This window comes from Amia ocellicauda, chromosome 3 (genome assembly GCF_036373705.1).
Source record: "Amia ocellicauda isolate fAmiCal2 chromosome 3, fAmiCal2.hap1, whole genome shotgun sequence".
NCBI lineage: Eukaryota > Metazoa > Chordata > Actinopteri > Amiiformes > Amiidae > Amia > Amia ocellicauda.
Window position 1 is genome coordinate 29,145,541 of NC_089852.1, and position 22,171 is coordinate 29,167,711.

The window sequence follows — 22,171 nt, forward strand, 5'->3', positions numbered from 1 at the left end:
ATATAGCACTGTGTAACATAGCACTGTGTCATACAGCACTGTCATACAGCACTGTGTAACATAGCACTGTGTCATATAGCACTGTGTAACATAGCACTGTGTCATACAGCACTGTGTCATACAGCACTGTGTCATATAGCACTGTGTAACATAGCACTGTGTCATACAGCACTGTGTCATACAGCACTGTGTCATATAGCACTGTGTAACATAGCACTGTGTCATATAGCACTGTGTCATACAGCACTGTGTCATACAGCACTGTGTCATACAACACTGTGTCATACAGCACTGTGTAACATAGCACTGTGTCATATAGCACTACAATATAGCACTGTGTCATACAGCACTGTGTAACATAGCGCTGTGTAATATAGCACTGTGTCATACAGCACTACAATATAGCACTGTGTCATACAACACTGTGTAACAGCACTGTGTCATACAGCACTGTGTCATACAGCACTGTGTCATATAGCACTGTGTAACATAGCACTGTGTCATACAGCACTGTGTCATACAGCACTGTGTAACATAGCACTGTGTCATACAGCACTGTGTCATACAACACTGCGTCATACAGCACTGCGTCATACAGCACTGTGTCATACAGCACTGGACTATTGCACTGCAGAATATAGCACAGCTGCAGAATCCCAGGACAGTTTGATTCATTGTCTGAGCCATCTTAAACCATATGAAGTTTAAAAGCCCCGTTAGATTTGTAATATTTTCAGAAAACTGAATGATAGTATATTGACACATTCCTAATACACTTCGACAATAAATAACCAGTGGTCGGCCTGTGCAGTCTAGTGTTGCTGTGCATTGCCTACATGCGCAGCTGCCCGACGCACGTCCAGCGCCATCTGCAGACCCGCAGCGCCCCCATCTTGTGGAGTGCGACCCGGCGGATGATGTCACCGAGCAGCGGTCAGCGCCCTGCCCCCTGCTGGCGGCTGTGCTTATGACACGCAGCCTCTGCAGAGATGCGCGGACGAGGCGGTAATCGTGCTGTTCAATTCAAACCGCTTTGCTGGCACGACAGCAGTAGACGGGTATTGCCAACGCAGTCCAGAGATGATAAGAAACCATATTTCAATATTGCACAAACCACAAACACGTATTTAAACTGCTCAACTAAGACCTGCTCAACCACAGTGCATTACAAATAACTCACCATTTCACTAATGAAACTGATGTCTATCTTTCCAAAACAATTATGTAAATGTAAATGAATTGTCTCCCCCCACACAGATTACTCTAAACAACAAGCACCCCCCCAACACACACATCCCCACCACATTTCCCCCTTTCCTCTGCGTGAGGAAAAGATTCCCAGTCATGGAAATTTACACATTTTAAAGAGGAAACAAACATTGAGGAACAGTGTGAGCATGTCCTTGAAGTGTCTGTTATAAGACAAAGCGTCTTGGACTGTCAAAAGAGATGGGAAAGCAAATGAGCCAAGAGCTAGGGTTTTGATTTTTGTTTTTTCTTCTCCCCAGCACTGTACAATAAATCACCACCTTAGGACCATCATTCCCAGTCTTCTGCTTGTTTCCCTAGACCCCATCCTAGTGCACCCCGGTGAAGAACAGTGTCAGGAAAAGGTAAAGAAAACCACAACAAAAACCGTCACATTAATTAAAATAAAAAGTAAATAATATAAAAAAGATAATACAAAATACATAATAATGCATACTATTAAAAAGAAAACGATATATAGAGAAAATGTCGAATACAAATTATAGAACACATCTGACGGTGGATGCTGAAGGTGAATTAAACAAGAGAGAGAAGTCTGTGTCAGCATAAAAATGTCCGAGTCACTGTTGCTCTGGTCTCTGGTCCAGTCACATCAGACACACAGATCGGCGGGTCCAGTCCGGTCCGTCTCGGGTGAAACAGCTGACCGGAGCTCGTCTGTCATGCACTGCAGTAAGATCAATTGATTTGACAAATGTGTGATCATGTTTGTCTTATTTTTGTGTCAATTATGGTGATATCAATATCGACCTGTTTTCATCAAAACTAAAAGCAAATACATACATTTTCCACTTGCTGTGTGTGTGTTATGGGTGAGCAGCTGGTGCAGCCCTGTGTGTATCAGAGTGGGGCAGCAGCAGCTCAGTGTAACAGCAATCAAATGTATTCAAATGTAATAATGAATTAGCCTGGACCTGTGGCTCGCTGAGACCAGTCGACATCAAACGCCTGGTTTCATTAATATATAAAAATAATAAAACAGGGGACCAAAGAACATAAATCTTATTATGTAGTGTTTGTCCCCACCCTGTGGTCAGAGTAAGAATGGCAGACATGAGTTTATTAAATGTAGTTTGCGCATTATTAGTACTGCCATGTTCTGCAATTGTGCAATTGAGAGATGGCGCAGTTTTGCGGATGTATGTTTTGGCGAACAGGCAGGACCATCTACATTACACTAGTACTGTTATTTGATATCACTCCTTTTATAGGAATGATTTTACCAGTGGATGTTTAAACAAGTGTGTTTTAAATGTGCTGCTGCATTGAGCACAACAGCCGCATTTGTAATTAAGATCTGGTATGGGAGCCACATGTGTCTCTTAAATTAAAGCACCCAGGCAGACCTTCCCTTTAGTTTGGAGAACAAAACCCGATTGAAAAGCCAGTATTTGTTAGTCAGTAACACCTCAACCGCGCCGTGCAAACTGTGCTCAGGTCAGTCGCTGCCCCTTCGCCCTGCAAGGCTGTTCACGTGTATTTGAGAACCATGCGACTCTTAGACAAGTCGTAACCCCAGATTAATCAACAAAACACTATTTATATTATCCCCCCCACCCAGAAAATAATGACATGAAATAGTAGAATTCAAATATTGTTCTTCGAGAACATCTCAAATGTATATTTTTTAAAAGCAGGCTTTTGAATATAAACGATTCTTACGAAAATGTTTTTTTTTTTTCTATTTTGTCTAGCTTATATGAATAAGCAACTGGACTGTCAGATTTCAACTTTTTTTTCAGGGTAGGGGAAAGATTTGGCACCTTTAATGTTTTCATTATCAGTCAAAATGGAAAAATAAGATTGAAAACTGACCGTCTTTCAAGAAAAGAGGAAAATAATCCAACAAATCATGTTAAGTATGCCCAATAAGCAGTTAAGCTCCTGTTGAGAATACCTATGAAAACAGAGTAAATGACTTGGTATAGACAAGTCCACAAAGCACTTTACAAAGCTAATCAAGTGCTGTGAAATATTAATATGTAGATTTTTCTTACAACAGAAAATTATGTAATGTTTTATAACATTTCAGATTTGCAGCAAAAAAGTTATCTATAGAATGTGGGCCCTATTTAGGACGTTACTTATGCGAGATACAAGGGGTCTATATCTTATCTGTACAATGTAGGCCACATTTCAGTTTACAGTGTATGCTTCACAAAGACTGGTCACATTTTTCACTTTTAGGCTATAGAAAAGGTCTAGGCAAAGAACTGGAAAATAAGTGCTCTTCACAGGATTGCACTACTCAGACGGGTAGATGGGGGTGTACATGAGATGGCTTTTTTTTTTTATATCCAAATCATTACAGAATAAAGTTGCGTTTCTTCATAGAACAGCACAGCTCCTGCAAAAACCCCACTGGGGGACCGAGAGGCAGGATGCATCGCTCTACACCCCACTTCTAGGGTCCTCATCAGGCCTTGTCTTTTTTGAATGACTAAGCTTTGTGGAAAAACCTTGCAAGTTGAAAAGTACATTTGTATTAAAACTTTCAAGTATTCGATGGTTGGCTTTGTATTTAGAACTCACCACTTTCCTCCCTTAGTATTTTAGTCTACTCCAGGAAAACCTGTATCCTGTCCCCAATAACTCCCTTGCAAAGTCAGTCACAAAAGGGAAGTATCACGAAGATTACAGAGGTCTTAAACAAAAAACTTTTATTAACTCAAGATGAAGTCAATACAAAACCATTAATATACAATGAAACTGTCCTCAGAGCACCAGGGCTGCCTGGGAACTGGCAGATCAGCACTTTGTAATCCAGGTGAAATGTCCAGTTTGAGAGCAGTCTCTCCTGGTGAGGGTCATGGAGCAGGAAGAGAAAAGGAGGATCATGATTATTGACAAGTGTATCAAAATAAAGTCAATACATTATGCAAAATACAAGTCCTGACTACAGTTATGTACACCAACTAATTATGCTGCAGAATGTCTAGTAACAGCTCATGAAATCAAATCCAAATTTTCAAGTCATATGAAACCAATTACACGTTGGTCTCTTAATGTTGCCTAACCCTGCAAAATCAGTATTTTTAGCTTTCAGACACTTTGAGACCATACACCTGTTCACAGTGTGGGAAGAGCTTCTCCCAGGCACATGTCCAACACCAACCGAACCAACACGCGAGACTGTACAGGTGACGGGTGCAGCAGTACAATGAGAGGCAACGTCAGTCAAGGTGCAACATTTTTAATTTCCACTGCAATAGAATAATGAAAGCTCTGTTGGGCTTGACCAATACAGGTAAACCTCACTTTGCACGAGACGGACGCACTGCATCAATGGGGACAGGCTCCTAAAGAAACTAGTTAAAAACTAATAAATGTGCTGATAATTTTTGTTCCTGGGTAGTAAGTTATTTCTGAATTGCTTATGCCTTAAAAGTATAGAAAATTGATATTCCTCATAAACATTGCTTTTGTGACCAGGACAGTGATAGTTTGAAATGTAACTATGAGAAAATGGGCAAATGTCTTTTCGTTCACTTCCAAGTCTACTCCTAAATCTTTTGTAGTGATTTGTTACTTTATTATAAATACGTTAATTTGGATTAGTTTTTTTTTTTTACTTGGAAGTGAACGAAGACACAAATTCACCAGTTTTCTCAGTTACATTTCAAAATATCACTGTCCTGGTCACTTAAGCAACACCACCAACAGTGAAAGTTCAATACAACATGAAAAATGTTTCTCGTTTAGTTTCCATGGTTTGACTCTGACCTGCACTAAGGAGCTGCTCTCAGATGTCCGTCCACAGCTCTCTCCTCTCGGTGGAAAGGGCTCCCACTGAGCCGCAGCACTGGGAGCAGGAGTGGGGCTCCAGGCTGAGGAAGGACACGGAGCCACAGGCGGAGGGCTTAACAGGATCGGAGGGTGCACCCAGGGCGTCAGTTAACACAGTGGAGCCCAGCATCAGACCGAGTTCAATGACACCAATCACCAACCTGGGGATATTATAGAAGCGTCTGTACTCTGGCCACTGAACGTCCTGTACATGGGCTGTCTGACCTGGGGCTTGAAGGACACAGTATCCGCTGCCCAGAGGAAGGGGCTCGTGGTGGGAATGACAACAGAGAAACCATTACAGCAAGCAGAGCTGCATCCCCAGCCTCCTGGCTCCCACACTCCCCTCTCACCCGCACCTTAGAGACATTCAGACACTTTGATAAACAAGTGCATTCACAGCAGAGACTGGACATCTGCAGCCGCCAGTGTGGAAGTGCTTCAGGCGGATAAATGTACCTTAAATATCACCAGGAAACTCACGAGGGAGATGGACTTCCTAGGCACATGTACAAGAGTGAACTCGCATGGGAGAGATACCGTACTGCTGCACCCGTCACATGTACAACCACAGGCAACAGTCAGGTGCAACATCTGTATTTAGCTTCCACTGCAAATGAATGATGAAAGTTGCCATCACACACACAGCAAGCCCCGCTGCTCAAACGGCCTGCACACCGGGCAGAGGGGTAGGTGCTTTGCAAATGCCTGATGGCCATAAATGCACACTATTCGACATTCATAACCTCGTTCGGATTAGATTGTATGCATGGTGCAGTGTGGGGGAGCGGCTGACAATGTGTGATCCTGCTGTATTGGAAAGGGATGCGCCACACTAACTAAACAGGTCTGAGACACCGAGAACAAGGCTAATGAAAGGATGGCGTTAACTCTGTGCAGCTCCACTCCAGCACACAGTCCTCAGTGGGAAACTGTTAGAAGCATGTGTCGTACAACCGCCAACAGCAAACCAACATAGAAGATGTGCCAAAACACATGCACTCATCTACTAAATTACTGGCGCCACTGATAAAGAGGAGAATAAAGGTTGTATAGAAAACATTTAATATGTAGAAAGCGATTGTCTATAACTCGCACTAAAAACATACATGGTTTATAATTAAATTGCGATGCACCACTCAGTTGCCTAACGGTGACTGTCAGACCAGCCCACCTGCTCACGGATTGGGTCAGGAAGACCCGTCACTCAAACCTAGTGGACCAATGGAGAGCTGACTGACGCCTCCCTGAGCCCCGCCCTCAAGACAAAACGGCGCCAAAACGGGAAAAAAAAAAAACCTAAAGCAAAGAAACTGGCGCGAAAGCCGGTGCCCTCGCTTTAACACTATTCTCTTTCAATTATCTTTTGATACGATTGGCTTATAATTCTATACATTGCGATTTCGATTGTTTCATCTCAACATTGTGTTTCTCAATTGTTTGTTTTGAATAGTTACTTATGGCGCTAATCTGAGCCCAAATGAAAGGGATACATTCACTATATTTATTGGAATTGAAAGTTTTCCTTGCAGTACGTTTTGGAAACATGTTCGGTTCCTTTATGGTTCTCTATTCATTAATAAAACACCCGAATTCAGTTAACGGGTCTACCGCCCTCAACACCGGACTCAAGGGCGCCGGCCTGCAGAGAGCACGGGTTCATTCCCTCTGCGCATGTCAGTACGTTTTGTTACCGAGTTGTCTTAGGCGCCCGACGGCTCACGGAGGCCGAGTCCCGCCGCGGCGATTGAGCCCCTGGGGTGACCCTTACCCAACAGGACCAGGCGCGGTCTTCCGCTCACAAACACCCCGCCGCATATACAGAAACGGCGAGACAGTAAAGGGACACCAATTACTACATTTCAGACGCCATTTTGTGAACCGTGCTCAGCTACAGCGGCCAGTTTTCTCTCCAGAGCAAAACACCTCAGTCATCCAACTTCTAGCGCGCCATGCCCACTTCGACGCAGATATTTATAATAATAATAATAATAATAATAATAATAACCTCAGTAATCAAATGTTACTCACGAGCGAAGCTGCCCTCAGGCCTGGCGTGGCCGGCAAAGTAAAGGACAGGTAGAGAAAGGAGGAAGAGGACAAGAACAAGGATGCACGACACTGATGGAAAATGTAGGGAAACAGACGTAAAGACAATGACAGCGCAGCGGGAAACAACGGCACGAAGCCGCGGGAAAAGAGGCGCAGCGGCGCCCGCAGCCCCTCATATACCCCGTATGGAGGCGGGACTAAAGCGCAAACGGCGCCAATAAGCCGAGAGCGCTGCCACTCAACCTGTAACTAAGGACCCGCGCAACACATTACATCACTGAACATACACGAACCTTTTATTTTTAATGACTAATTTGCTTAATTAATTAATATTGTAATATTTTAACTTATTTTTTTTATTAATTAAATAAAATCGTGCTTAGCAAGGTGCTTAGCAAGGTGAGGGAAAAAAGTATTTGATCCCCTGCTGATTTTGTACGTTTGCCCACTGACAAAGAAATGATCAGTCTATAATTTTAATGGTAGGTGTATTTTAACAGTGAGAGACAGAATAACAACAAAAGAAAACAGAAAAACGCATTTCAAAAAAGTTATAAATTGATTTGCATGTTAATGAGGGAAATACGTATTTGATCCCCAATCAATCAGCAAGATTTCTGGCTCCCAGGTGTCTTTTATACAGGTAACGAGCTGAGATTAGGAGCACTCTCTTAAAGGGACTCTCCTAATCTCAGCTCGTTACCTGTATAAAAGACACCTGTCCACAGAAGCAATCAATCAATCAGATTCCAAACTCTCCACCATGGCCAAGACCAAAGAGCTGTCCAAGGATGTCAGGGACAAGATTGTAGACCTACACAAGGCTGGAATGGGCTACAAGACCATCGCCAAGCAGCTTGGTGAGAAGGTGACAACAGTTGGTGCGATTATTTGTAAATGGAAGAAACACAAAATAACTGTCAGTCTCCCTCGGTCTGGGGCTCCATGCAAGATCTCACCTCGTGGAGTTTCAATGATCATGAGAACGGTGAGGAATCAGCCCAGAACTACACGGGAGGATCTTGTTAATGATCTCAAGGCAGCTGGGACCATAGTCACCAAGAAAACAATTGGTAACACACTACGCCGTGAAGGACTGAAATCCTGCAGCACCCGCAAGGTCCCCCTGCTCAAGAAAGCACATGTACAGGCCCGTCTGAAGTTTGCCAACATCTGAATGATTCAGAGGAGAACTGGGTGAAAGTGTTGTGGTCAGATGAGACCAAAATCGAGCTCTTTGGCATCAACTCAATTCGCCGTGTTTGGAGGAGGAGGAATGACCCCAAGAACACCATCCCCACCGTCAAACATGGAGGTGGAAACATTATGCTTTGGGGGTGTTTTTCTGCTAAGGGGACAGGACAACTGCAACGCATCAAAGGGACGATGGACGGGGCCATGTACCGTCAAATCTTGGGTGAGAACCTCCTTCCCTCAGCCAGGGCTTTGAAAATGGGTCGTGGATGGGTATTCCAGCATGACAATGACCCAAAACACACAGCCAAGGCAACAAAGGAGTGGCTCAAGAAGAAGCACATTAAGGTCCTGGAGTGGTCTAGCCAGTCTCCAGACCTTAATCCCATAGAAAATCTGTGGAGGGAGCTGAAGATTTGAGTTGCCAAACGTCAGCCTCGAAACCTTAATGACTTGGAGAGGATCTGCAAAGAGGAGTGGGACAAAATCCCTCCTGAGATGTGTGCAAACCTGGTGGCCAACTACAAGAAACGTCTGACCTCTGTGATTGCCAACAAGGGTTTTGCCACCAAGTACTAAGTCGAAGGGGTCAGATACTTATTTCCCTCATTAACATGCAAATCAATTTATAACTTTTTTGAAATGCATTTTTCTGGATTTTGTTGTTGTTATTCTGTCTCTCACTGTTAAAATACACCTACCATTAAAATTATAGACTGATCATTTCTTTGTCAGTGGTCAAACGTATAAAATCAGCAGGGGATCAAATACTTTTTTCCCTCACTGTACAATCAAAGGTTTAGTCTGTAACTCTGCACATGAATACAGGCCTGCAATAGTATACAGCCTTTCCATGCATTCAAACACACCTTGTAAACAATCAGCACGTCTTGAAATGGATTTTAACCCATAATTTCATTGTTTCACTTTGAATTTACTTTCACTTATTCCCTGATTACTGCAAATCACCATTTATCCTGAGCTGCTAATTACAATCATTTACTATTTTAGTTATCTTTGTTTAATGTATCCTTTTATACCCTTACAAAAAAGTATCATAGCATTACCACGGTTGTACAATGATAGTGCATGGTACAGTATAGTACTCTGATGGTACATGCATGGTACAGTACAGTACTATGTAGTACATGCATGGTACATTATATTACATGGATGGTACATGCATGGTACAGTATAGTACTGTGTAGTACATGCATGGTATTTTGCGATGTACAGGTCATGTTTTATGCCAGGATATCGCTACCTCTGTCTATGCACGCCATCTATGCACGGGATGCTAACATTACAACTATGTTAGTCAACTAATGGCAGTTTAAACACGTTTCTTAAGGGTTCCTTAAGACACATTTTGCCTTGGTACACATTTGATTCACTCCCCCATTACTTTCAATGTGCCACACTTCAATCCACCAGCGAAGTCACTCAGCGGAAAGATGGGATATTTTGATCTGGATTGTCACACCCGTGTAAACAAAGTAACTAGACTCAGTGAGGAAGAAGATGAGGGTCATTTTCTGGGAGAGGTCACAGACGTTGCTGACTCAAACAATTGGTGGCCAGTAAGACTACTAATGCAAGGGACTGAAATAGAGTTCAAGACTGACACATGGGCAGACAAGTGTCATTTTGGAAAATACTTTCTCAAATCTAAAGGATCCTCCACAGCTTAAGAGCACAGCAGCAAACTGAGAGCACAGGGGGTAAACTGAGCTGTGTGGGTTGATTCACAGCCACAACCAGACAAAAGGGGCAACAGTTGAGATTTTCACTTGAGGATTAAAAAAAGAAAAGCTAAGTCCAGGATATCAATCATTTATTAGTTATATGTTTAGAAATTACGCAAATGCTAATTTAAATTGGTGCCAAAAATTGATTATGATGGAGTATCATTCTGGATGGGTTCAAATCAATTTCCTGTGCTACAGTGAAGTAAAACATCATGAAGATGTTATTTTTCTCTTAAGATTGCATCTGTTGAAAGTGTAGAACCCAGGTAAAGAATTGAAGTCTTCAAGCACAGAGGAGTATTTATTTAACATGCCCGGCCTGAAAGGCCCTGACAAGGAAGCGCTCCACTGAGCAGAGTCTCTCTCTGAACAGCAAGATATTTACAGCTTTTATACAATGCATGACATGTGGTTCTGTGGGCAGGGTCAGTCACATGCTCTCCAAGAAGTGTTATCTCGAGGTCAGGTCTCTGGCCCTTGTAATGTTCATGGTTGTCTTCCTGGGGGAAGGTGTGGGATGCAGAAACCAGATGGCTTCCTTGGATATACTGGGAGAGGTCTGGTCCCATGATCATCACTAGCAACTGTTAATATATAACCATGATGTGCCCTCTCCAGCCTTAAGATAAACCACAGAGAACCTTGAAGCAAATGCTGGGAGGGACTTCTGCAGCGTCAGCACTCATAAAAACAGCCTTGCTAACATTTGCTTGCTTGACAATTAATACAATTGGCTCTGTTGACATATTAGTATTTCAAACATTAATACAGAACATTAATACCAGCTCTTCAAATAGAAGAAATATTCTACATGAAATAACTGTTCTTCTAAACACAAAGACACACAACTCCTGTCAGGAGCCTGCAGCCAGTTTGGGGGTGTGTGTGGTAAAGTGCAATTTGAATGATATTTGACATGACATGGAACACAAAAGCCATTTCATTCCCCAGTGCTGGACTGGTTCTTACTGGTCTCAGCTTTTTCACTCGTGTTTCTGGGCAACTTATAATGGGCCTTACATGTGAAATCTAGGAATCTGTAAGAGCAGCCAAACTTTTATTTTTTAAATAACTAGTTTCTGGGGAATAATATCTACATTGTTTTTAATTTTGGCTCTTCATGCTGTGCCATCGCGTAAAACAAAACCCTGACGCATTGCAGTGCAATGTGTATATGACATTTAATTCAGTCACATCCATCGCGCTGCTTTAAGCAACGTGAAGCATTAGTATTACATTTAATTGTGGCATTAAAATACTATGAAGCTGAAAAGCAATTCAGCAGGGATTAAACACAAAAAGCTTGTATTGTTTAACAAAGTCTGTATTGTATTTCATTATGGCACGACAAATTCACAACATCCTGTAACGCATTGCCCCGATCATTTCAACATATATACTGGTTTGTATTTTGGCTATAGAAAGCTTCCATAAAATATAGGCTCTGAAGCTATAATACCAATTCAATTACACACAATTTAAAAAACAAAAACAAACCAAAAACAGTGGCGCACACAGATCCTGCTGTGGATTATTCTGCCACATAAAGCAAGCTATGTAGTCTCTACTCCTGCTGTGTGAATGACACGCGGGAGCTCAAATGTTGTCCTGGGGAGGGGGGAGCTGGTTCCCAGACTGCTCTCTGCCTGTGGGGGGTCCCTGGACACTGTCCGGCAGGGGTCTCACTGGCTGGTATCCCATGTGGTATGGAGGAGGAGGGGGGAACCAGTGAAACATCCCTGGGTGGGCCTCGTACTGATGGGAGAGGAGAAAACAAAAGGGCTGAGTTGCCAAACAGGTGCAGGTATTTAACTCCCCTTGTCTTTCCATGTCTGACTGTTTATAGATCTCTGTGACTGAGGCAACAATAACACTCACAGCCCACAGGCGGAGCCCCTCGAGGAAGAAAGAAGTCACGGGGTCCATACGGCCCCCTGCGAGGAAAGTGCTCTCTGTGCTCCAGCGGAGTCAGGGGCCTTTGTGGGTCTGCGTCCGGGGGCATGCGCAGCTCATCAGAGTCTGGTTCTAAGCAATATGACAGAGTAAGAATTATGTTTAAGACACATTAAGATACTTGTTGATATCAGTATCATGGAGGCAGCCTAAACATCGCACACTCACCACACGCTTCACCTCTACCGCCCGGCCCCCTGGAAAACTGCAGCAGCCCATTCAGGACTGTGGGCAGAGAGAGGAAGGCGCGGTTCTCCCAGGAAGGATGTCCCGGGGGAGAGGGTCCGAAGGAGCAGCGCTCGCCTGTACTCACAGTGGTCTGAAGGATTTAGCATCTTCCATATCAAGCCTTTTCACTCTGAGGTTTCTGTACATGAGGCCGATTCACTGCACATGTGCTGCAGATGCCCATTCACTGACACATCTCCCTTGACCGTGTGAGTTTACACACTAGTATTACTGTATAGTATCCAATGCTGTCCAAAACTTTAAACAGTGGAAATGTTCCAGCTGGTAGGAGTATACGTCACCTCTGAACAAGGATCCTCCAGGAACTCCTAGAGCAGACGGGTCTCTCTCCACCAGCTCGAGTGCAAACTGAGCGTCTGTAATCCTGCATGAAAACAAAAAACTCTGTGAAAAACTGTTCACACTGTGGGCTTACAAAATAGTATTATAGTACAACATAGTACAACAGGATCATTGTGTTCAAATCGTCTGTAAAAAGTGGTACTTTATCAATATTGTGACTTCAACTCAGAATCCATCACCTGTGTTCCATCTTTGTTTTTAGAAACAGTTCTGATAAATTCCACAATCTCGTGTTGCCCGTGCGGTGGCTTGTATAAGACGTGTCAAATGTGTACAGACTCCTGAGTGCCAGGATGCTTTGCCGTAGGCTCTTACTTCTGTCTGAGGTGGGCGTTCTCTCTCCTGATGTCAGCTAGCTCTTGATCTGTGGCCCTTGCTGCCAACTACGCACACAAACACACAACACATAACACAGACAGACAGCATGAGTGTTTAGGGCCTGCTTCCTATTAATCAATTTACCAAGGTAGATCTCTTTAACGCATGTGTTATTTATCTACCATGAAATAATAAGAATAATACAATAAAAGAAGAATGGCATGCTTATTTTAGATATTGTTTTGGTTTTGAGGCATCTGTTTTTAGCTCTACAACACTGATAGGCCTCCACTGACGATCTAATGTGAAAAGGCTATTTTCTTATGGACGGGAACAAATGTTAACTGAAAGTAACTTGCTCATACATACCCAGTTATCATGAGCCTTCTTTTCATGTCCGGCAATCTAATGAACACAAAGAAAGCAGATTGTAGGTGACTGAGAGGGACTGCTCAGCCATAGAAAGGAATCTATGTTACGAAAACAGAGCGCGAGTGAATCACTGAATCTATATTGGCCCCTTCTAAAAGGTAGCCCCTATACAGCAAAATAAAGACACATGCAAGACAAATCATTCAAAGAAATAACGGATAACACCAATTCAGGAAAACATCTTAAAATCATCACTGCTTTCTAACACAGAGAAATCAGGTTCTGTTGGATGTTCAGTCACAGATCTGCCTGGCCTTCTCTGTTTGGTTTCCTGTCACCAAACTTGTCTGCCCCATAGATTGTGCAGTGATTTCCATGTTCTGTAGTTTTTACACAAAGATTACAAACCTGATTCTTGTAGCCCTGTCTGGTTCTCTCCAGTTCTTCTTCCAGCTCCTTAGATCTCTCTCTGCAATGAGATATATATATTTTTATTGAATATTCCACAACTGTGCAGAAACAAGTGCTGAAAGACCCCCTGCAGCACCACAGATTCCAACCAGCATCCACACAACATCATCATCATCTGCAATCAGTGTCTGGTGGCTTAACAGTCACGCTGTGCGACTTTTCCACAGGTCAGACTGCCATAGCTGCGGCAGTCGCCTTGGAAAGACGTTTCTGCCGAATACATAACTCACAGGATGGCCGTGTGATCTGTACCTGTAGCTGCTGATCTCCTCCACAGCCATGCTAATCTTCTCGTCCTCTCTCATCAACTTCTCCTCCGTCTGCAGACGCTCCCTCACCTCCTCCATCAGCTTCCTGCTCATCAAAGACAACAGAACCAGAGAATCTGCAGTTAGCGGAGAAAAATCTCAAGTCTCAACAGAAACGCAGGTGACTAAAGTCTCATTGGCCTATACTTTTTAGTAGGATTTATTGCTGTATATTAAGTTCACAACTCTGCTCACAAAATACTTAATACCTTCACCTGATCAGTGTCAGCTGGTACTAAAGGGAATTCAAAATTGAATTTCATGAGTAAACAATGCGAATTTCACCTACCCACTTCCGCTCGACAATCTAGAAATACCTGCTTCTAATGCACACCCCTCCCCATTCCCACCTCCTCCCCAGTTGCTCCTCGGCTCATTCCTCTGACCAGGAGGGTCTGACGGTCCGGACCATTCTGCCAGGCTGTTGTTCCCCTCAGCCAAGAGCTTCATATAACCAATCACTCACACTAAACACTAGGCTGGGCTTGTGAACTACTGAAAGTAACCACTTGTTTCTCATTTGATCAGACTTGATGACTTACCTCTGTAACCTGAGTTCATCTTCCAGGTACATCTCGGCCATGATCTGAACCGTCTGCTGGAGTTCCTGTGTATCGCTGATGGACTCGACCCTCTCAGACTCCAGCAAAACCTTATCGCTCTGAAGCTTTTCAATGCGATCTGCCAAAGGGAAATCATTTTTTTTTTTAACTGCGACTGAAGCCATAAGACAACTGCAAATGTTTCAGCCCTTCAATCGAGCTCCTCTACCCATGAAGCAAAAACACATTCACTAAATTCAATATCTGGACCACAGATGGGACAGTGTAGGGAAGATATGTCAATATAAAGGCATGTTTGGGAAAGCTGTATCACTATAAATACGCCCACCATTTCAAAACATGTGGAGTCGTGGTCAGTCTCAGGTGGGGGACACTGCTGCTGTACCCTTGAGCAAGATACTGTACCTAGATTGCTCCAGTGAAAGCCCAGCTGTATACATGGGCAGTTGTATTAAAAAAAAATGTGATATATTGTAAGTCACCCTGGATAATGGTGTCTGCAAAGAAATGAAATGGTAAAAAAAGAGAGAGGGATTCTTGTATTTTTATGGAGCTGTAGGGCTGTGATCTTGTTGAAAACTGCTGATGTGAATGACGGCTGTCAGGTTGAACTCTCAGACATCCCTGTGATGTCCTTTCTCTGAGAACTCAATAAAAACCATCAGCGAGACTTGTGCATTAAAAGATGCGTTCTGACCGTAAAGGTGTGACTATTATGCGTTTATTAACTAAGCAGACTACCTTGGAGATCTTCATTTGATTTCACTTTATCAGAAAGTCTGGCGAAGAGCTTATTTTTCTCTTTCTGCATGGCTTTTAAGTCTGCCTTCATCTGAAAGGCAAAAAACAGAAAACAGCTGTATATTGAAGCTTCCCTTTAACGTCCTTTCATTACATTTTAGATCCTGATAACAAAGTTTGGAAAGTTTGATTATTGTCATCTGATAGAGATTACAAGATGCCTCTGTGATACAGAATCGCTGAATCACATGAGACAGAAATGCAAAGTAGTGTAAAGATCAGCTGACACTTTGTATTGTACTGTATTGGGTTTTTGAACGAAACATACCTTTGCTGCATCAACAAGCTCCTGTACTTCCTGCCGTTGATGTGCATCTGTTTAACATGGGAAAACACATGTACAAATGTTAATATGTTATAAAATAAGAAGAGACGTTCATGGTGACAGCTTTATCCTATCTTTCTGCAAAAACCCTAATCTAGATCATGTGATGAGCGAAGGGAAAAATCTATCCTGCAGAGTTTTCCACACTCCTGAAAAAAGGTATGGATTCCCATGTAATCAGTTATGTCTTCAGAAGAGCTTTTGACTGAAAACACACTGTCCTTTGTCAGCTTTTTTATGAACATACACATGCTTTTATTCCAGCCAAGTCCTCACTTCTCTCTCTGCTTGGTTTAAAAAGACTGCAGCTGAACGGTTACAATGGTTCGCTTCAGGCCAAATGATTTAAGGTTTCCTATTTCAAAACAGAAAAAAAACAAAAAAAACACAAGCTGATCTGTACCTAGACAATCTCCGTTCTCTGGGGCACCTTTCCCGTTATTTTCCTTCCCATTCGCTTCCTCTTCCAGCTCGGAGTCACAATCCATCATTTTCAGGAGGCACTCTGCGAGAGTCTGACGGCACACAAAGAGGTTAGGGACCCTGTATGAACACACACTCCCTCCAATGGCAGTGTCACCTGAGGAGCGGCTGAGGAAAAACTTAACGACAGAGATTAACTCGAAGTTGCTGCCCATGCTTTACAATGCCCCACACACAGGTTTGATAGCATTCCCTTCTGTATCACCAAAGCTCCCTCAGACCACCTGTAGTTGAACATATGGAGGCATCTCTGTGACAGAACAAGGGTCTCGGTTTCTTACTCATTCCAGGGTTAGTGTCATGACAAAAACAGGCTTTAACCTTAATCTGTTTGTCCTTATGGCAGCAGTCTTCCTGCATGTTGCTCTGGGAGCTCTCACGCATCCTGATCTGCTCAGCAAGCTCATTCAGCCATTCATCCCTTCTTTCTGCTGCTTGTAGAAGCTGGGGAGATAAGCAAGCAAAGAAAAAACATGATGAAAAGTTTCGATCTCACAGCAACTAGGTGATGACACAAAACGACATACAGCGAGATGTGCTTTGCTAACCTGACACAGGCACCTGAATGTTAGCATCACCCTCCCTGTAGACATGCAACGATGGAGGCTTAACTATCCCAAAGAACCGTGTGCAGCGTACACTTGAAAACCACTGTATTCAAAGGCAGATACCACGGTATGCACAAAACGACAAGTAGTGTTGAAAATGACAGTGTTTACTGAATTAAATTAAATCAGATGATGTCCACAAATAAGTTTAACTTGGCTCTGATGTGATGAAGCATTTATTTTTCATTAAAACCAAAGCAACTGCATAACTATTACAACCCCCCGACCCCTATCTTGGAACAACGGGACTAGTGCTTTAAAAATATCTAGTCTATTAACAGCGTTGCGTGATCTGAGATGTGTGGGTCACCTTGCCCTGCAGCAACATGCATCAGCAGTCATATGACGCTTTTTTATTTGTTCATTTTCACCACAGAGAAAGAAAAACATGCAGTGAACCATACCCAGTCTTTACTCTCTTGCAGATGACAATTTTCCTCTTTTGCTGCTTGTAGATTTTTCCTGAGCCTTTCCCTGTTCATTTCGTGAATTTTGAATATTGTGCGTGCCTAGACAAAAAGTTGTAAACATGGATGTTTGTTAGTTTTTCTGTATTAATCTCACTATGATAAAGGTATAATACAATTTACAAAGGTGTCCAAAGCAAACATAACACAAAGAAAAACACCACATCAGGTTACCTGCTCCATCTGTGACTTCTGGTCTCTTGCTTCTTCTTCCATCCTTTTCACAGATAACTGCATTCCTGCAAGCTGTCCACAACACACACATTCACTTATTGTCATTACTTTCCATTTTATATAAATAAACCCAAAACAAAACCAGGCTTCAGCTAATTAAATACATACTGGCACATTTCCATCAAATTACTCTGTAATAACGAAGACCAAAGAAGTATGGTTAGCTGTCTAGACTTTTCTTCTGGAAAAACAGTTAATTCTTACCAGTTCATCTTGCTGTGATCGGGATGCCTTCTGAGACTCCAAATCCTTCTCTAAGCGATTGAGTTCCTCTTGTATTTTAGCACTGGACTGTTTCAGTTTCTTAGCCATTTCCTTCAGTGGCAAGAAGAAGAAGAAGACGAAAGAGTCTGAGTCTAAATTCAAAACTTGCCCATTTTCAGCTGTAGAAAATGATGGTGCTAATATGATTTTTATAGCTCACAATGTAGGATCTTTATAAATGAGTTTTATCACACTAGGAAAGGGAGAATATTTCTGTGTCAGAAAGGAAATTCTCTTTGTCAAGTGACTGAAGGTGTTTTTGGATCAACTGTTTCATTACCTGCAGGTTTTCCCTCTCTGAGGCTTGGTCTGCAAGGTCAGCTTCCAGTTTTTCATACTGTAAAATAAAGTAAATCCAATAAATAAATCCATCAGTATCTTCAGGCAGTACAACATTCACCCTCTGAAACACCATTACACAGGTGAGTTTACAATCAGATGAAAGGAGAGTTAGTGTGTAAGGCTCTCTTACGGTCTGCTGGCATTCGCTAAGGATATCCAGGACTTTGCATTTGTCCTCAAATGCTTCAGCTACTTGTTGTCCGAGTTTATTCTCCTTCTCTGGAAAACAAAAATTAAAGAAAAAAAGATGATTCTGTCAGTTATTACACAGTAGCTAACACTACAATTATAATTTGAAAGACCAAGATCTACATACTTGAGTACTGAATATTGCAATTGCTAGATTTTTTGAAATATTTTTGGGATAAAAATCTGTCTACTCACCAGCATATGATCTGCTTTTTATCTGAAAGGGGAAAATATGAGAGAAAAATGAATGAAAAGTTAGCATTAAACAAGTTTAAACAGTAAACAACAACCTAGAAATTGGACTGTTCTTTTTTTGGGGTGTGCGATACAGAGCTATCATCATGTCTTCGAAGGGTACACTGCCCACGTGTGTATTGTATTGCTTCACAATTTAAGAACAAGGAACTACAATTTATAATAATAGTAATTCAACTACTATTTAATAATTATATTGGTATTATTTAGAGGGCGGTTTTAGAAGGCTTGTTCGGTCTCCATAACTTCTGAGGTTTAACCAAACATTCGAAGGTTGTTCATGTGACAATCATATCGCTTTAATTTGTAACTTTTTTTCTTGTCTCACATTTCCAGACATTCCAAGACATCACTGAAAACATGTAAACAAAATCGACAGCATTTCTACCAGACAACAATGTTAAGAAAAGAGTCGGCACAATAACATCAGCCTATCCAAACCCTTCTGTTCCAGATTGTGAAATTAATCATTATTTTTCTCTTAATAAAGTAAAAAAAATATGTAGAAAATTAAATACACTTACTGAATGAAAGGCTCTGCAGAAGAACATCATGGCCAAAAATGCCATCAGGATGACCACTTCGCAGGGCAGCCCATAAAGGTCTGGTCCAGGCCTCTTATTCTCCAGCAGACATGAGATAGTCTGAAGAGAAAGTATGTATTACACCACAATAGAGACACAATATATAGCCAATATAGAGTATATAGCCTGCATGTTAACAAATAAATATTGTACACTTATTCATGATCTAATCTTATAAACAAACAACTCACAAATAAGGTTTCTTGACATTTTAAACATGTTTTAGGCAACCATCTTGTGAACTTCCTGAAACACCTGACAAGGCAAAATAGGGTTGACAAGGGTCTGGCTTTGACCCAGTTCACTCACTTCACCAGTTGAAGCTTTTTAACTGTGGTAAAAGAAGACCATGTGTCAGTCATAGGACCTTGTGTAACAATATATATATGATCACAACAATACAGATAATGGACGAAGTTCAAATATTACAAATAGCCACAAACACATCACTAGAATTAGCTACAGTTATCATTTTCTTGCACCTGCTACCAGTTAGCTTTGAAGACATGCAAAATAATCAAGAACAATAACTGAAGCTTTTTATATAGCTAATTTAAATAAAACAAACACATATACATAATGCAATCATTTTGCAGGATGTTCACTTACGTGCTTCGCCTTCTCCACTGCTAAGGTGCAGTTGTACATTCTGGCTGATCAGTAGATGTACCAATTAAGTCGTTGATTCCTTCCTCTGCCCTTGTACCTGTTTTCACTGAGTTTGAGGATTTTTTTACCTCGATAAAACCAAACAGAGAGTAGGAATGTCGCAGTTTTAAATTGCAGGTGTTATAGCCATGCAAAGATGGACCTACTATGTTCAACGTCCTGTTATGTTATGCTATGTTATGACGTATTTGCTTGATTTGATTCCGCTGATGACGCGAGTGCTTATTGTGGTTTGTGACGTAGTTTACTGTGCACGTCAATTACAGCGCAGTGTTCAGATTAAGCACACAAACACAATTGAGATATATAATCTATGATTGGTTAAATTAAAAGACCCCCGAGAATAGAGAAACCCGCTCGCTAAATTATTTTATTAAATATTACACCTCGGGATGTTTGAGAAAATGCTGAGATAAGTAAGCGTTAATTAAATAAAAAATCAGATTGTAACCACAAACCTAAGTAGGCTATGAAAATATAACGAAAGGCATGTGTATCGTAGAATTAAACTGCGACAGTATTAAAAGTGCCCGTTTGTGTTGCCTAAATCTGTCCTGTGTAGTCATGTGTGTTAGTACGTACGTATGGCATATCGCAGCCTATAGCTCACTAATTGTAACTGGAATAACTTATTAAGAAAAACTGATACATTTATATAGTATTAAGAATACGTCAACAACATAACCTGGATAAACTGCACATAAGCTTAATCAATTACAATAAGTGTCGTTAAATAAATCAATCACATCTATATCGTGTGCACGAATACCTCGTCCTGACACCGCTGTGAAATCTCAACATCTCACGTCAGACGCAGATAATTATCCCATATGATATCCCTGCATATTAGCTTCAGTATGAAACTCAATCATTACTTATTTGTATTGACAGTACAGTAGCCTATACAAGTGTAGCAGCGTACTCGCCCTGCAATCAGACTCCAATGCGTTTTTTCTGCAGATAAATGCAAAGAAATGATGCTACTCACTGTCACTCGCTTCCTTAAACCTGCCATCATTGGCCCTGACCAACGTGCCAACACCAGGGACCGGTTTGTGAGATGTTCATGTGGTTCAGATGCCCATGTGAGAGCTGACAGTGCAGGTTCATTATAGAGAATCTCTCCTCACGCAGACATGTAGTCCTGCACATGCAAAGGATCTCTGAGGACATCTTCAAACTGACGTTGGTGAGCAATGGCGATGTTAACCAGGCCGCAGCTCTCAACCTGGCGGCTTCGTTGTGTGATCGACCTTTTCACCACAACACAAAAACATTTCCACAACAGAAGGAAGGTCAGGGATCACTCATCGTGACTGTGCAGTGATCTCAAAGGCCCATTCACCATTTGACACAATGTCTGTTTCTGTCTATCTCTTCATTGTGCTTTCAAGTTCTGTTTCAATAGGCCTCATCCATTGGGGTATCTACATAAACTTTACCCAGCATGGATACTTTGACCAAATCCTGCACAGGGGTTTTGCCGTGTTCACATCACTCACCCCTTGGTGCGGCTGCTGTGTTTTCTTTGCAACACGTTTTGCTTTGGTTCATACTTGATTCACTCCCCTATCACTTTTGATGCATCACTTAAGATCCCCCAGCAAAGTCACAAAGGAGAAAGACATGCTGCTTCCCCAGTGTGGGAAGAACTGCAGACTAAAGCCCCGATTTTGGATCAAGTTGGGGATTCCTAGCAGGTGTCCCCCCACACTGGAGAAGCACCACTTCTCCCGAGTGACTGTGCCGATGAGTTTCAAGGTGTGACACAATCAAATTCACTTCGAGGAGTGGTGCTTCTCCCAGTGTAGTCAAGGGTTTAGAAAACGAGCACATGAAAAAGCACAAGAAAGCACTGGACCCACAAGAACCATCTGATCTGCTGATGTCCTGCAGAAAAGCAGGAATCTGGAAGCCTTTGTTGTGTGGAGTGGAAAACCTAAAAGCAATCGAGTTAAAAAAACAAACTTGTAATTAAGTAGTTACTGGCTTATAGTCAAGACTATTCTTCTGTACTTGTTGCCATTTATCTTTTTTCATTAGGCTGATGTTTAGATGGATCAGTTTCAGAGTATAGTTGGGCTCCATCAGGAGCGAGCATTTGGTTTAATCTTGGCACAATAAACCTGCACTGATCTCAGTCCCCATTTCTATTTCCCGAGGCCCTACCTCTTAACAGAGTCCAGGATGGCAGTTCGGTTTCCATTTGAAGATTGTATTTTTCAGTAAGTAGTCTATCATGTACCAATTTATATAAAGACATTTAAATTATACTTGAATTAGAACTGTATAATCTATTAAATGTTTTCACTTGGTTTATACCAA

The 22,171-nt window shown here is 41.9% G+C and overlaps 1 long non-coding RNA gene across 4 annotated transcripts; it reads right to left on the minus strand.

The window, feature by feature from the left end:
- Nucleotides 1-3,912: 3,912 nt before the first annotated feature.
- Nucleotides 3,913-7,292, minus strand: LOC136746429 (uncharacterized). Of its 4 annotated transcripts, none has more exons than XR_010816395.1 (4): nt 7,087-7,292; nt 5,217-5,414; nt 4,993-5,096; nt 3,913-4,066 (listed from the first exon to the last, which is right to left on the minus strand). It is a non-coding gene; the product is annotated as an uncharacterized LOC136746429 (long non-coding RNA). The 4 variants fall into 4 exon arrangements; XR_010816396.1 differs by lacking the exon at nt 7,087-7,292 and adding an exon at nt 5,515-5,929; XR_010816397.1 differs by lacking the exon at nt 5,217-5,414 and having other exon boundaries at nt 4,993-5,216; nt 7,087-7,291.
- Between the last annotated feature and the right edge of the window lie 14,879 nt (nt 7,293-22,171).